General features: G+C 37.5%; 1 non-coding gene across 1 annotated transcript; it reads right to left on the reverse strand.

Annotated features, from left to right (window-relative positions):
• Positions 1–12,369: 12,369 nt before the first annotated feature.
• On the reverse strand, positions 12,370–12,476 carry LOC141715842 (small nucleolar RNA R71). The gene has a single exon (XR_012572589.1). It is a non-coding gene; the product is annotated as a small nucleolar RNA R71 (small nucleolar RNA).
• Between the last annotated feature and the right edge of the window lie 5,427 nt (positions 12,477–17,903).

Below are 17,903 nucleotides of genomic sequence, written 5' to 3' on the forward strand. Positions count from 1 at the left end.
TTACGGAAGGAGATGTCGCTCTCCCCTATGTTGGGATGAAGTTGGAGAACACAAGATAATAGGACCTGAGTTAGTCCAGCAGACCAGGGAAATGGTGGGACTCATCAGGAAGAGACCGGTAGCACCTCAAGACAGAAAAGAGAAGTATGCCGACCAGACCAGGAAGGATAGGGAATATAAAGTAGGGGATCCAGTGCTATTGAAAGTATCTCCATGGAAGGGAGTGATGAGATTTGGGAAGAAAGGGAAGCTGGGTCCTAGATTCATAGAAACCTTTGAACTTTTGAGGAGAATAGGACCTCTAGCTTACGAGCTCGCCTTGCCTCCTAATCTGTAATAAGTGCACAACGTGTTCCACGTGTCTATGTTAAGGAAGTACCATGCGGATGCGCGACATGTGATATAATATGAGCAGGTAGATTTACAACCCGACCTGACCTACATTGAGCAGCCAGTAAGGATAATGGACCAAAATGAACAATTGCTGAGGAACAAGACTGTGAAGCTGGTTAGAATTTTGTGGAGGAATCAAAATGTCGAAGAGTCAACTTGGGAACTTGAAGACGCGATGAGAAATAGATATCCCCACTTATTTTCTAATTGATTCCGGGATGGAATCCTTGTTAGAGGGGAAGACTGTAATAACTTGAATTTTTGAGACTTGTAAAAATGTTTAATGAATAGTAACCCTGACAGACGGGAAAAACTTTTTAGCCCACACTATGTTGTGTATGAGAAAATGAGTTTCGAAGTTGATATTATGATTATACGTACCAAATGAGTGTATGTAAACGCTATTAGTTTTCAAAGAAAATGAACTTTGAAAATGACCATATTTATGAATCATCGAGGATTACGGGAATCACAATATAACTACGAATTTAAAACCCTAAGGATTTATATCCAAGTACGATAATTCAAAACATAAGGAATAAATACGAAAGGATTTTCGTCGTGAACCATTTGCGAGAAAGTATTACGAAAACGTTTAAGCGACTGAATGAAGGCGTAAACGAGTAAATAAACGTAACGCACTAACTAACCATGGTAGAAAAGTAACCATGGTTACTTTATCAAATAGTGAGCTAAGAGGGTAGGATGATCAACCAAGGGCTAGAAAATAGTGAAGCTAATGGCTAAGCTAATTAGCTTAGCTTATAATCTAAAAAGCCTAGCTAGAACTGTCTAGAGATTTGGCAACAAAAATCAAATCCTAGGACTTATACTAGAGAATAACAATCAAATACAAGATATCACAAGCATTATTCAAGAAGCTCCCAAGAAGCAACACAAAAAAATCTCTCTCTCCCACTTCTTCTTCAATCGGCCCTAGCAAGAAACAAAAAGAAATCAATTCAAATCACCAAGCTCTAGCCATGGAAAAATTCCCCCATTAATTATCAAGCTTCATACCACCAAAACTAAAGTAATATAAATCTTTGAGCTCTTTTTTATCAAGGTTTGATGGGTGAAATAAATTCAAGAAAGATGATAGTGAATAGTATGATAGTAACTTTTATTTGTTTTCTTGCTTTGAATGGTTATTTTAGGTTCCAAAAATCATACTAAGAACTCCTAAGACTTCACCATCATCAAGAACACATCTCAAGATCTCAAGAAAGGTATAAATATTTGAACCATCCTTACTTAAGAATTAAGTTCAAGATTCTTTTAGAACATAGTTGTAAAACTAGTTTTGGTGGAAGTATTGTTGTAATCTTGATGTTTAGCTAAGTAGATTTAAGTTTGATTGTTGTTGCCTCAAGAATATGATGTTATTGAGAGGAGTTAGTGTGATGATAATGATATGTTGATTGTTGGTGGTAGTATAAAGATTTAAGGCATGAACGAAACTCCGATCGTAACCGTAATCTCGCTAAAATGAACAAAGCGTAACTTTAAGTTTCTACAGAAAGTCCCGAAGATTTAAACTGTAGATTCTTGAAAAATAACCCTTTATTATGATAGATAATGTTATAAGGATCTTTTAGGTGCTTGAATCGCTTGATTCCAATTTACGGATCAAAAGTTATGGCCGATTTACTAAAAGTGATTTACGCGACAAAAACTGTTACGAATTACGAACTTTGAAAATAAAAAGAATCAACTTAAAAATGTTCATAAATCATGAGATTTTTAAAAAGAGTAGTAAATTGAGTTTCCTAACTGCCATAAAAATTTCAAGTGAAAATAATGATTTTTCAATTTTATAAAAATATTGGAGACCGAGACCGTGCGATTAGAAAACCGTAGAATCCATAAGCGGAACCGACGAGGAAAATGAAAACGGACTTAAGACACTTCAAAAAAGGGAAACGACCATAATAAGAAAAATGACTTAAAGAAATAATAAGGGTAATATAAGGTGAGAGGGTGCATAATAAGTAGCGCGTGAGTGCGAGTTGCCGTAAATTAGAACGGGACCTAACGAAACGAATTTTGTTTATGATTATAGATTTCCGAGCGGAACCTAGAGCATCCTCCACCTCGAGATACCCAGGAAAGTTTACGAACCCAATTCCATTAATTGTTGTGTTGTGAAAGGATTGTTTTATTATCATTGCATAAATACCATGCTTGCCATGATACGTAGTAATTGAATTTTTGCATAATATAGCGATGTTGTACGGTAAGTATATATCGTAAAATATTTAATTCCGTTATAAGCGTGACGTACTATTATAAGACCGAGAGTCGGTCGGGATTTCAAAATAAAAACCCGGGAATCATTCTGGTGATATTATAGGACGATTAAAAGTCCATATTAGTTACGTATTAAGGGACCCAACGTCCACTTACGAAACATTAAATACCTCGAACTTTTATTAAAACAATTTCCAAATATCGTATTCCCTCAACTATGTTTTATTGTTCGAATAATAAATATTAAATACCTATTCATTTATTATTGAAGAAGCATATTCTAACGATCATTTATTTCAAACCCGATTAAACATTAAAGATTATTAAATTACGTAAACATAAATTAGTTGAGAAATATTATTTTAAATATTCTTTTAAAAGTAAACTCATTCGAGGTTTAATTATTTATCGATTAATATTTAATTATTTATTATTTAGTAAATAATTTATTTATGATTTAAAAATCATAAAACCTGATTTAAAATACTTTCTGGTTTTCGGAAAATCATTCGAATAATTTCAGATCGTTGAAGAATATTATCTCGACTTATTTTATGTATTTTTAATATAGTTTCTAAAGAAACTCCCCTTTATTTAATTATCTATTGACAACGGTTAACTCACATCCTTAGTACTTCCTTCGAAAAATTCGGAAGTACGTGTACATATACATATCTACGCTAATAAAATAAGTTGTTTCTATCAACAAGCAAAATGCTTGGGGAAACTTCGATGTGGTTCGAGTTCTCGAGATATGATAGAAATCTTTTAAAGGACAAGGGATGGGTAGACTCTAGTACTATGTGTGCAAGATGGACTACCAAAGGTACCGCAGGCGAATGTACTATGTGTATTCAGGAACTTGTGAAGTATGTGTATACCCAAAATGGGAAACGTAGCCCGAATACGGCCAGGGTGATAACCGGGATACGAAGATGTCGTCCTTCTACTAGTAGAAATGTTTACTATTTCCGTAGTACGATTGATCATCATATGCGGTGGCTCCAACGAATTTCCTATTCTTCCAATTGGAATTGTGATGCAATACCGTAACCCAACCCTAGGTGTTGGATTTACCATTAAGGTATTTGCAGGATATTAAAGTCCACTAAAGAATCGTTTTCAAAAGAAGGTGTGTATCACCAATAAAAACTATTTTTGAATAAAATATAAATATTACATATGACATTTTACTTGAGTTTATCATACAGTCATTTCATACTGTACATTATTATGCTGGGCATTATAGCTCACATTTATTTTCTTAAATTGACACAACACAATAGTAAATCAAGAAGCCTATCATGAAACTCGCAGCCAGGAAACGGGTAGGAAATGGCTAGCTGTTCCGTAGGTTGTTTGGTGCTGTACCACAGGTAGACCGAATAAGCTGGATTGGTTTTCAGTTCTTTTTTGTTCGTCTTATTTACAAGTATGACTTATGTAAGGTAATAAATAAGAAACAAATATTTGGTCGACGGACTAGCCTTACTTAAAGGTTATTCCCTGGTAAGACTTAATTACTTTTGGGTTATAATAATTATCACTTTGTGGTTTGATTTACTCTACTAATGAATGGTTCATTTCCAAGACAATAACCTATAAGTGTGTGTGATAAGTGTGGGGTCATAAAGTGTGAGTATTTATATATTGTGATGCGAGGTATGTGGTATATAGTGATTAAGATGGCGTGGCCTCCGAGATTCCTGACCCCGGATTTTGGGGAGCCACACAGGTCGACGATAGTGTATACTATGGTAGGATCAAATATGAGAGGCTGAATAACAGTCACCCTGGGGTATACAATCAGGAGGCCCTTGAGAGAGTTTTTGCCGAGTTCTCCATTAGCCGGGATCACTACCAACTAAAGGACTCTTTCACGAAGGTTGATCCAGTTGATATGGATGAGGCCATTCGGGCCACTTTCCAGTTGACTCCTGATGTTGTGTGGAGGTGGCCGGAACCTCACGAGAGATCTATCACCATCCCGCTGACGGTTTTGTTCCAGTTTGGCTAGAGCACCTCAGATCCGGGTGGAGCCCTCGCTGCCACATGTTTGTCAAGCATCTATGTAAGCATGTATACAAGATTTGTCATATACAGATCACCCCAAATGGGATTAAGTCCATGACTTGGTTCATAGCATGCTGCAACAAAACCGGGTTTCAGCCTACCTTGAAGCTATTTCACTAGATTTTTTACCTCTCTAAGTCTAGCCAGAAACCTTTTTATGAGATCAGGTTTCGGGCTTCTGAGTGCGGTTATGGTCCAGGTAGGGCTAAACCTGTGATGCACCAGACTTTCCTGAGGTATTGGTATGGTGAGATAATTCTCCTGAAAGGGGTTGACTTGGCTTATTTGCCTTATTTTACCATGGAGGGTATCCAGACTAAGTTCAAGCCTGTTGTCCTGGAAGGGGAGGCTCTAAATCAGATTAGAGCGTTCTGTGACTCTCTCAGGTTCAGCCAACCCGGGATACCTTTATAAAGCATAAGTTGCTTTTTGAACTCGGTTGTAAGTTTCATGTTCTCCTTGTAGAAGTAGCCGTTTTTTATTCAGGTTGTCTGTTATTTTACTTTTAGGGTCTTTTCTTTGTAGAAGTAGCTGTTTTGTTGGATCCGGGTTATTTTCTGTGAATGTCAATCCTGATCATATCCCTTATTTTACTTGTTGAATCTTCTTTGTAGTAGATGTTTTGCTTGATCCGAGTTGTCCGCTGTAAATGTTGATCCAGATCATATTCTTTGTTTTACTTTTAGAATCTTCTTTGGAGTAGATGTTTTGTTTGATTCGGGTTGTCCGCTGTAAATGTTGATCCAGATTATATTCTTTGTTTTACTTTTAGAATCTCCTTTGGAGAAGTAGTTGTTTTGCTTGATCCAGATTAGGTGACATATGCTTTATCCCGGATCATCGTATATTTATATTGGCCTTTAACTTGTATCTTTTGTCATCTTCTTTCACGTCTGCCACACTATAATCCTGTTCTTACGGGAATAATGTCATCCTCTGCTTATGCTGCTTCTTTCAACACCCTGGTCCTGGCTTTCAAAACAACCAAGGGCGCTCCGGGACCTGGGTCTGGGTCTGTTGATATTGAGGGTGGCGTCGAGTCCTCTTCCCCCCAGAATGTCCCTGTTCTGGGTCATGAGCCTGGTAACTCTGAGTCTGTTATCCAAGATATCCCAGATGATGATGATCCCCCAAGAAAGAAGAGGAAGAGCGTCCCGGCTAAGCCTCCCCGGCGAAAAACTGCTGTCTCCAGCCGGGTAGTTTGTGACTCGGAAGGAAAGGACCCGGACGGGGATCCGGTGAAGATTGGGACTAAGTCCTTGGTGGAGCTAGCCGGATTCATGTCTGATATCCCCGCTGAAGAGGATTGGGATGAAGTTGAGGGATCCAGTATAGCCGCAGCTTTTTAGAGGGTCACTGGGCAGTAGGGACAGGTAAACTTTAAGAAGTTTTTGGTTTTTCACCTGAATTGCATTGCTTCCCTTAACTGTTTTCCCTTTCCCGCTTTCAGGTGGGAATGCCATAGCAATTTGCTCTGATATCACTTTCACCGAGGTCCGGGAGGCCAACAACAAGATCAGGGTCCAGAAGCTAAGGGCTGATAACTCGAAGGACGAGCTAGATGAGGCCCGGAATGGCTTCAAGACTGTTGAATCGGGGATGAAGTCGCAGCTGAAGGACGAGAAGATCCGGGCTAACAACCTCGCCCAGGAGGTGGAGAAGCTTAAGGCTGACCTAGCTGCCAAGGAGAATATTGACAAGGAGGCCATCATTGCTGAGTTCAAATCCAGCGACGTTTATAACTTAAAAGTTGCTCAAGCCGGGGTCCCCGAGGTTTTTAGGTCCTGGCTCGTTGCTGAGAGGCACATTAAGACTGATTCCCTGACCAACTGGGAGAGCTTCATCCAGGAGTTCCTGGAGGCTAAAACAGCTGTTGAGCAGGGTAAGGGGGAACAAGAACCCTATGATGGTCCTAGCCCCAGTTTCATTTAGATTCGCCTCAGTTTTGCCAAGCTTTTCGGGCCTTTCCCATGTAACTTGTTGCTTTATTTCAGTACTCTACTTTTCTCTGGTACTTTGATTATGAACAATTTGTAATATTTGGATTTGACCGAATTGTGACTAATTCGGATTGATGTTTTAAATTTGATTATTGCTTGGATAATTTGCTTGTTTAGAAAGTATTATAAGTAGCTTATTTATGCTTTTGATCTGGGTAAGATAGCCCCTTGGGTTTGTTTGCTTTCTGGATTGTTTTGTACTTGGGAAAAATCCAAGCTACTAAACAAAGGCCCCCAATCCGGGTGTGAGTTGATATCTGAGATGAGAGGGGTTCTGATACCCGGAATGATGGCTGGCACTTGGACAAAATTCTAGGTCTTGTTTGCTTTTGGGCTTGCTTTGCAGTTGGGGAATTTTCTAAGTAGGTGGTTGATGCCTCCCTACTTGGAATAGGTTTATAGCCGGTGTGGATCCGGGTATGAATCCTTACCTGGTTTGCGTATTTGTTGCTTTTTTCATGTACTTAGAAAATTACCTAAGTACAAAGTGGTTGCTTTCAACCCGGATTTGGGTACCTATCCGGGTTGGTGTTTGATTTTATTGTTGGCTTCCAATCCGGATGTGGCCCCATATCCGGATTGGTGTTTGCTTTTAAATTTGGTTTCCAATCCGGGTATGGCATCCTATCCGGATTGGTGCTTGCTTTTGCTTGTTTGTGTACTTAGAAAATTATCGAAGTACACAATAGTTGTCTCCAATCCTGATTTGGATACCTATCTGGGTTGGTGTTTGGTTTTTATTGTTGGCTTCCTATCTGGGTATGGCTTCATATCCGGATTGGTGTTTGCTTTTAAAGTTGGATTCCAACCCGGGTATGGTTCCATATCCGGATTGATGTTTGCTTTTGATGCTTGCTTTCAACCCGGGTATGATTGCTTATCCGGGTTGAAGGTTGCTTTGCTTGTAGTAATTGTTAAAATAAGAATTGACTTAAAAAGGAAAGTTATTTTCATTTATTTGAAATTTTTTCGATATAAAATATTTAATCATAGATTGGTTGCTTGCCATAGGCTACAGGTTTTTGGTTGCTTTTGGTTGCTTTTTCTACTGATAGAATTTTCTGAGCCTGAGACCATGCCAGGTGTTTGGGATCTGGGACTTATAATGACTCGTGTATATTCTTTTATTTTTTAATATTTTCAAAGTGTAATAAAGTTTTAAATAATTAAATAAAAGTATGTATTAATTTTGGCAGCAGTTGTTGATTGTTATTTATTTATTTGTGATATGTTGATATGTGAGATTGGATTGTGTGATTTATTATTGAGTCATACGATTTTATTTCTCTTATAAAAGTGATTTTCTTACAGTTTTAATTCTATAAATATTTAGATTATTTCTAAAATAGGTTTTATAATTTTATAATTTCAATAATTATTTTTAGGACTTTATAAAATTGAGAAATCAATATTTCACTAATTATTTATCTTTAAATGATATTTTGATTATAGTTATTTATAAAATCCATATTTAATTCTGGAAATCTTCAAAAATCATGAAACTCATATTTTATTAATTTCGTATTATTCTGAGAATTTTAATATTATTTTGGAAATTTTTGGGATTAATTTTACCGGCGCGTCGTTTCGTTTAATTGTTAAAAAGCGAGTATAGTGTGCACCTTAAAATTCATTTTAAAATATCGGAATTTATGTTTCCGTAAACTTCGGGATATTTATGACATTTTTAGATTATTTCCGTAATTTTCTGAAATCATTTTTCGTACACCTCAATTCGTTAATTTCAAATTTTTGGGGCAAAGTGCTATTGCAGGACACGTGTTTACTTCTCATTTATTCATGGATACGTGTCAGGTGCTTATGAATTGAAAAAAAATAATAAACAACCATACCCCCACCCCCCTGCACTCGTCTCTCTCCCCCCTCTCTTCATCTCTCTTGCGTCTCTCCCTCCCAATTTCTCATTTTCTCTCTCTCGGCTCTTATTTTCTTCCTGCCGTTTTTGCTTCCCTGGACTTCGTTCGTCTTCCCCTCGTTGTCCGACTAATTCTCCGGTGAGCCGCCGCTTAATTGTAGCATGGCTGGTTCGATTTCTATATTGCTGATATATATGTATCTACATGCATATGATTATGTATGTGTTTGTGTTTGTGTGTGTTTGATTGTGTGTATATCAGTGTGTGTGCATATGTATCAGTGTATGTATCAGTGTATATGTGTGTGTGTGTGTGTGGCGCGGTGGCGCGTGTGTGGCTGTGCAGTTGTGCGGCTGTGTTTTGGTTTGGGCTTGGTTTCGGGTTCCTATTGTTGGGCTTTGCAGTTGGGCTCTGTTATTGGGCCTTCCCTGTGGCCTGGTTATATAGTTGGTTTTTTTGTTTGTTGGGCCTTGCTGGGCCGCCCGTGTGTTGTTGTATTGGACTATGCAGATTCTTAATTATAATTTTTGTATTGCAGGGAATTTTGAGTCATATTCGTGATAAAAATGAATTTATACGGGAAAAATTTCAGTAATTAATCGGAGAAATTTTTTGTTGGAATCCGAATTATCGGGTACCCCGAGAATTTTGAGTCCTAAATTGTATAAATAAATAAAATGTTTTTCGAAAATAAATTGTATTTTGGGAATTGTATGAAAATAATTATGAGATTATGGAATTGACATTGTGATGAGATTGTGACTTGTTGTGATTGTTGACGTCGATTGTAATCGACGGGTAGGCTTATAAACAAAGGAGTTGCTGCCAAAATTTTCTAAAAATTTATTTTAAAACGTACTTATTTATATTATACATGTTACCCCTATTTGTGTTCGGATTACGTGATTACGTGATTATGTGTATAATAGCTATACGAGTCGGGTTATCGGATTGGGTTATTAGGATTTGAGGATATCAAGCATGTCAGTATAACTGATTAGGATACTTTATATTTGTAGATCCCAGTCGAGTTTCACCAAGACCGCAGTCAGCGTGAAAGCTACTTAGGGTTTTGTAAAGTGTTGCAAGGCAAGTACCCCTGACCATTCTTTTATGGTTCAGTACGTATGAATAGCTAAATGTTTTATTCTCGTAATGGAACAGAAATGTTTTAAGTTACGTATCCCCTGTAGTTATAAATCACTGTTTTCAAATTATTTTGGGGGAAAGTAATTTCGAAAGATACCTATCTCGAATGAAATGATTTGTGAACTTGATTTTATATGTGTGCTGGTAAAATGAATGATTTTGAAAATAGGATAGGTGCAAGTGTTTTGAAAACTGGATAAAATGATCATATATGGGATACATAGGGGCCATAGTAGGCCTATTGAGGTGGCGTAAGAGGCTAATTCGGTTGCGCACATTATATAACCGATTAGTCCAGCAGGTCAGAGACCTAGCTAGTCTCTAGGTTCCGGAATAGGTAAATAGGATGGCAGTTAGAGGCGTCTGGTGTTGATAGCCTGATCAGCTATCTTCACATATCCGTTACGTATCTGATTTGGATTTATGATTCACGTAAGGGTATAAGTAGTTGATACAGCGGTTTTATAAATGTGAATAGCATGCTAAAATTGGACTCTGGTACTTACACAGCACACCACTCATAAGTGGCATTTTATACCACTTAGAACGTCTTATAATGGCTTGAATTGATGTTTTGAAATCAAGTATTTTATGTATTTGATGCGTTTTTCTAGTGTTTATGCATTTCAGGGTATAAATTGCATTTCTGGAGAGATTTCATCAAGAATAAGCCTTGGCATGTGTTTGGCATTGCAGGTGGGAAGATAGGACCAGATTGCAGTAAATATTTGGAGCAGAAACAGAGCATTTTCCAGAAGGGGTCTGAGCGCCCGCTCAGCTCTGCTAAGTGACTGCTCAAGAAGCTGAGTGGCCGCTCTGCATGCTGAGCGGCCGCTCAGGGAAGGAATTTCAGATTAATTATTTTAGACTCCTGGTTCTGTTTAACTTCCAACTTCTGAGTTATCTGGGTTTTATGGGACTTCTATATAAGTAGTTTTCATAGACGTTTCACATAGTGTTGGATCGTAGTATTAATCAAGGAGCGAGGACATAAGGAAGAAGACCGTTTTAGCACACCGCAACGAAGAGGAAGCATATTTTCTTGTGATTCTTTATTTCGTTATAACGTTGGATGCTAGTTTTCTTTACTTTGAACCTATTTACTCTTGTGACGTACTCTGGTTTAATATAAGTAGTTTAGTTATTATTCTCGTGTGTTATTATCATGTTTTTATATGAACCCATGATGACAATGAGTGCTATCATTGGCTAATCGTGATCATAGGGTCGTAACGGATTTACTATGTAATTCTTTAGTTAGTGTTTAATACCTTAGTGTGTGATGATTGTATGATATCTAGTATTGGTTGTGCTTATTCGTCTTAAGTGCGTCGCGAACATATAAGATAGGGTGTTAATCTCTTGAGAAGCGACGGTGGATCTTGAGGTTTAGAACTTGCCATGCTAGCATAGGTTCATGTATGTGTATGCATGATTAGTGGGTAACTCTAACCGTTTTACTTGCCCTGTTTAATCATAAGGAATAACTTGTGCTTAAATCGTTATGTTGTCAAATTCTGTTGACATATAGGGTCTCAACATAATTGATGCCTATTCAACTTCTATCTTAATTGTGGATGCTTGGTAGAATTGTATTAGTACAATGAAAGTTGGCTTTTATCAGTTTCATGTTGTTCGATTAATATCCTCACTGTTGCATGCTAAGGGTAATAACAATGACTATTGAAGAAAGTAGTAATGAAGTTATGATCTCATGTGTGTTTTAATATTGTTAATTCAAGTGTCAAGTAAGTGCTTAGTTCTCGTAGTTAATTGTAGTTAAAAATTAGTTAATCAAATCTAAGTGTTATTGTCTTAACATTGGGAAGTAATCATACATTGGTGAGTGAGTGTTAATTGAACGTAATTAGTCTGAGTCTCTGTGGGAATGAACTACAAAGTATTCTATATTACTTGCGAATGCGTATACTTGCATGTATTATTAGCGCATATTTCCGCCTAACAAGTTTTTGGCGCCGCTGCCGGGGACTCGGCGTATTTGTTTAGTTTATGTACTTACCATCAGTGGTCATTAGGACTCAGTGATTAAGACGTGTTACTTATTATTTCCGGTTGTGTTTCAGGTACTTTAGCGAGCGTTTATGCAAACACGTTCTCGTACTCGCAAGAGGACTTTAGATACGGCTGAGGAGACAGACGAAGTTCTTGATATTCCGGAGAAGATAGATTTTGAAGATTCGGATTCAGGAAGTGAGCAGAAAGAGCCAGTAATAATGGGTGATCGTATAGTTCCAGTAGATCCAGCACTTATGGACTTTTCTCGGCCTAAAATTGATGACATTCAGTCAAGCATCATGCACCCGGCTATTGAGGCCAATAACTTTGAAATCAAGCCGGGCACTATTCAGATGGTGCAGAATTCTGTTTCTTTTGGAGGTGCTGCGACTGAAGATCCCTACATGCGCATCAGGAATTTTGTCGAGATCTGTAGTGCTTTCAAATATAATGGTGTGACTGATGAGGCTATCAAGCTGAGGCTTTTCCCATTCTCACTGAGGGATAAAGCTAAGGACTGGTTACATTCTCAACCAGCTGGGTCCATCACTACTTGGAAAGATCTTGCGCACAAGTTTCTGGTAAAGTTCTATCCAATGGCGAAGACTGCGGCTATGAGGAGTGCTCTTACTCAGTTTATGCAGCAACCTACAGAATCTATGTGCGAAGCTTGGGAGTGCTACAAGGAAATATTGAGAAAGTGTCCACATCATGGTATGCATGATTGGATGGTGATCACTGGTTTCTATAATGGTTTGGGGGCCCAATCTCGGCCCATGCTCGATGCAGCAGCTAGAGGCGCCTTGTGGGCCAAAAACTGTATTGAGGCTTATAATCTTATTGAGACTATGGCTGCAAATGAACATCAAAACCCAACTCAAAGGATGATGCCTGGGAAGGTAGCAGGTGTTCTGGAAGTTGATGCAACTACAGCTATTGCAGCGCAGCTCCAAGAGCTGTCTATGAAGGTCGAGTCTCTAGCCACCTATGGAGTCAATCAGATAGCTATGGTCTGTGAGCTTTGTGCAGGTTCTCATGCTACGGATCAGTGTTCTCTTGTTAATAAATCTGTTCAGTATGTGAACAATTATCAATGACAACAGCAGCCTGTGCCAGCTACTTATCATCCTAACAACAGAAATCATCCAAATTTCAGCTGGAGTAATAATCAGAATGCTATTCAGCAACCATATCAACAAGGCGTAAGTAAACAGTTCATGTGGCGCCCTCCAAACCCAGGTCAGAAGTTTGGGGTCCACAACACAAACACAATATATCAACCTGTATAAGAAATATTATTTATAATGACCCTGCTTCACAAAACCACAGATCGCAACAGGTTAAAGTATGAAAATAAGCTACAATCTTAATTATTATTACATTATACCAAAACCCAACTAATTTAACTTACAATTGATAATAAAATAATTCTTACAATCTGACTATCTCTTTACCGCATGAAACTTCTGCTAGCTCGATCCAACTCGACTGGAACCTTAGCCCGCACTTTGGACTGAGGAACTTCACTATCATCTATATTCTTTTCAACTGTAAAATATATAAAAGAATCGCAAGGGTGAGCTATCTAGCTCAGCAAGTCATGATAACGATAACTGAGGTTAAACCATGATCAAATGAGATGATTCAAAGGAATCAAGTTTCTTTTTAACTATTCATTAGAATTGGATATTCATTTTAAGTTTTAAAAACCAAGGTTAGGCTGCTGATCAGTCACGCACTAACCCCGAGCAAACACACAACACTGCTCTAATTATTGGATCCAAGGCACACACTGGCCTAACTTGACCATTGGTATGGTCTGACCACGAATCTGGTCCACATATGGTATGGTCTGACCACGAATCTGGTCCACATATATAAAAACTATCGAATTCTAAAGCAGTTCAATACGATAAACAATATAATTCGATAACACAAGATCATAATCAATGATGATTAAACATTTGAATAAAACATAAGGAAACTCATGGATGTCACAAGGGTATACCAGGGTATGTAAAAGAAACGGCTTTCAGTTTGTACAAGGGTCAGGTATCAGACCAGTGATGATGTTTCAGGGTACGGTTATTTGATGTTATTAAAAACGTTTGGAGTATGAAAATTCCTGTGTTTTCAAATAAATTTTCTTCCAGTATTTGGTGTTTGGTAGTTATACATTTGGGAAGTAGTATCGTATTTGTGTGATTTGGTATCTTGTGGATTAACAAAGGGTGGTTTACAAGGAATAAAGCTTATGGCTCAAGATCAAGAAAATCAGGGTTCAAGGTTTAATAGTTTAAAACACTTGCAATATAAAACAAGAGTTATTTTGAATAATAGCGACATGTTATGAAACAGTTCGAAAACATTGGTAATATATATCTTGAAGCAAAGTTCAGAAATACTTGCCTTACAGGCTTTACAATTACTATTGATCAATTCTGATCCGACGCTGCCGCTCAGGCTTTAACGTCTAACCACTAGATCCCATTGGATTCAACTTCGACACTCAGGTTTTTCTGTTGAAACTCTACTGAGCTCGTTGACTGGCCACTATGTTATCTCTAGTCCATCATTCACTTTCAGGTTCCCAATTATAACCTACAGGGTTGAAATACCCTACATTAGACATCTAGGTATGCTTGACATATCCTTGACACCAATTCTACTCAATAATATTCAAACCCATCTCGTAATTATATACATTAGTACAATACAATAACACATCCCACAGTCAGCATTCACGTTCTCGAGAAACCGGTTCAGTGTTCGTTTTCAAAATATACGTATACTCGTCATTTAACAAAAATTAGGGTTATTACTTTTTGGCAGAACAGTTTGCCACCACATATAATCAAATTTCGTATACAACATAGATATATTTACATATACTCGTTTGACGGCCCGATAATTGCTGGATACGCTTCCGTATTTCCGTAATTCGATTTCTCAGAAATTGGGCAGCACCTCCTTTATTTATCGGACTAACCCGTCGAAACACTTCGACGCCTCAAACCAAATCCACAACAACATTAAATTACAATCAATCCAATCAGTCATCCCTACACTAGCACAACTCCAATAATCATATCATACTTTTCACTTTAAAATAAATTTTATAACCGATTTTAATTATTAATTTGAAAATATTAGGACTCAGATATACATCATCATCGTCCACCGTCGACTCACCGAAGATCACCGTCGACGGCGGTAAAATTCGCGGGTTTCCTATTTATATCGGACATCCAACGGAACTTCACCAATTAATATACATTATTCCCATCCGAATAATTCATTTACATCACGAATATTCATTTTCTGCAAAAATTTAACAAAAGAAATTCAGTCCAGTAATTAAAATAAAATCACAGGCATCACGACGCGCATACGCGCTGCTAAGCACAGGACATAATCGGAACAAATGGCACGGCCAGAAACGACCGGAAATAACAACCGATATACACAGTCATACCCTCACAGAGGAGTCACACACACAAACGCACGGCACACACTCACACACCCAAACACACACACACACTTAAACACACACCTCATATATATATACACAGATAGATACATATATATGTATGATTCTGAAAACAGGGACATAAATTGAAAGGACCGCCGGACACAACCGGCTGAACTCACCGGAAATTCAAGACGAAGTAACAGGGGCTGAAGGAGGAATAAATGCGAAGGAAAAAGAGAAACGAAACAAAAGAGATAAAGGGATGAAGGAAGAGTTGTGAGATCAGGAGAGGAGAGATAGACGAGAGAACGGAGAGACAAAACCCCCCTGTGCTTTCTATTTCTTTACCCTCTGTTTCTTTCTTTTTTGTTTTTTTTTTATATTATTTTGCTGTAGAATTCATTGCAGTACACCCGATAGTACAGTTTGCAGTACAATGTATGTTTATTCAAACACATATTATTAGATAATTACTGAAATTCTGAAACCCGGTTAATCCCGAAATTCAAAACTAACGGACAAAGGTGCACGCGAAACAATTTTTAAAAATTATGAAAATAATCTTAAAATGTTGTAAATATCCCAAAGTTTACAAAAACATAAATTTCGTAATTTTAAAATAATTTCTGAAACGCAATTTATACCCATATTTCTCATTTAACGAACCGAGGTGCACTTAAAATAGATTCATAAAATCAGGAAAATATTTTTAAAATATTACAAATATCCCGAAGTTAATAAAAACATGAATTTTGAAATTTTAAAATGATTTTTAAAATGCACTTTATATCCGCTTTTATCAATGAAGCGAAACACCGAGCGCTTGAAATTAATCCCGAAAATTTCCAAAATAATTTTAAAATTCTCGGAATATTTCAAACTTAAATAAATATGAGTTTCATAATTTTTGAAGAATTTTAGAATTAAATATGGATTTTACAAATAAAAGCATTCAGAAAATCATTTAAAGATAAATAATTAATAAAATATTGATTTCTTAATTTTATAAAATCCTAAAAATAATTATTGTAATTATAAAATCATAAAAATAATTTTTGAAACATTTCCAATATTTATGCAAATAAATTTTGCACCAAATCCACTTTCGAAAATGAAAACAATCCAATATGACTCCATAATTAATCACACGAACAACTCGGTATATTATAAATTACACCTATATAATAATCAACCAACACAGAGCGGTCAAATCCAATACACATATTTTATTTAATAATTTCCGTAATAATCACATATTTAAATATTTCAAAAACACACGAGTCGTTATAGTTCAATCCACCTGGATTCCAGCAACCACAGCATTATGCTCAAAGGCAATCATATCCTCAACAAGGAGGTGCAGCTCCACCCTCTAATGTTGATTTTGATAAACTTAAGATGTTGTGCAAAAGTCAGGCGGTTTCTATCAAGACCTTGGAAAATCAAATCGGTCAAATAGCCAATGCAGTGCTCAATCATCAACCTGGCACACTTCCCAGTGATACTGAAGTGCCAGGCAGGAAGGAAGCTAAAGAGCAAGTCAAGGCTATTACCTTAAGGTCTGGAAAAGTTGTCGATGCTGAAAAAGCAAAAGAAGGAGAAGCTGAAGTTGGTGATGAAGAAGCTAAGCAACGGGAGAAAGCGGCGGAACTAAGGAAGACTACTGTTGAACACACTCTGCCCGAGGGTAATACAGGGGAGAAACATCTCTATCCTCCACCACCTTTCCCTAAAAGATTGCAACAACAAAAGCTGGATAAGCAGTTTGGTAAGTTTTTGGAGGTGTTCAAGAAACTTCACATCAATATACCTTTCGCTGAGGCTCTGGAGCAAATGCCTAGTTATGCGAAATTTATGAAGAGTATTCTTTCAAGGAAGGTGAAACTGGATGACCTTGAGACCGTTGCTCTAACGGAAGAATGCAGTGCTGTGCTGTAACAAAAGTTACCTCCAAAGCTTAAAGATCCAGGTAGCTTCACCATTCCTTGCACCATTGGCAAGTTGTCATTTGAAAAGTGCCTGTGTGATTTGGGAGCAAGCATCAATCTGATGCCGTTGTCAATCTTCAAAAAGTTGAATTTTCCTGATCCAAAGGCCACCTACATGTCTCTACAATTGGCTGATCGTTCTATTACATACCCACGAGGCATAGTGGAGGATGTGCTAGTAAAGGTGGATAAGCTCTTCTTTCTTGCAGACTTTGTTATTCTGGATTTCGAGGAAGATAAGAAGATTCCCATAATCTTGGGGAGACCTTTCTTGGCTACAGGCCGTACCTTGATAGATGTGCAGAAATGTGAACTTACTATGAGGGTGCAGGATCAGGATGTGACATTTAATGTATTCAAAGCAATGAAATTCCCTACAGAAGACGAGGAGTGCTTAAAGGTGGATTTGATTGATTCTGCCGTTACTTCAGAACTTGATCATATGCTAATGTCTGATGCGTTAGAGAAAGCCTTAGTGGGGGATTTTGACAGTGAGGATGAGGATGGCAATGAGCAACTACAATTTCTAAATGCTTCTCCTTGGAAGTGAAAGCTAGACATGCCATTTGAATCTCTGGGTACTTTTGACCTCAAAAATGCTAAAGGAAAGCTCAAACCATTTATTGAGGAAGCACCTACCTTGGAGCTTAAACCATTGCCTGAACACTTGAGGTATGCTTTTTTA

The sequence above is a fragment of the Apium graveolens genome, chromosome 3 (assembly GCF_009905375.1).
Source record: "Apium graveolens cultivar Ventura chromosome 3, ASM990537v1, whole genome shotgun sequence".
Lineage (NCBI taxonomy): Eukaryota > Viridiplantae > Streptophyta > Magnoliopsida > Apiales > Apiaceae > Apium > Apium graveolens.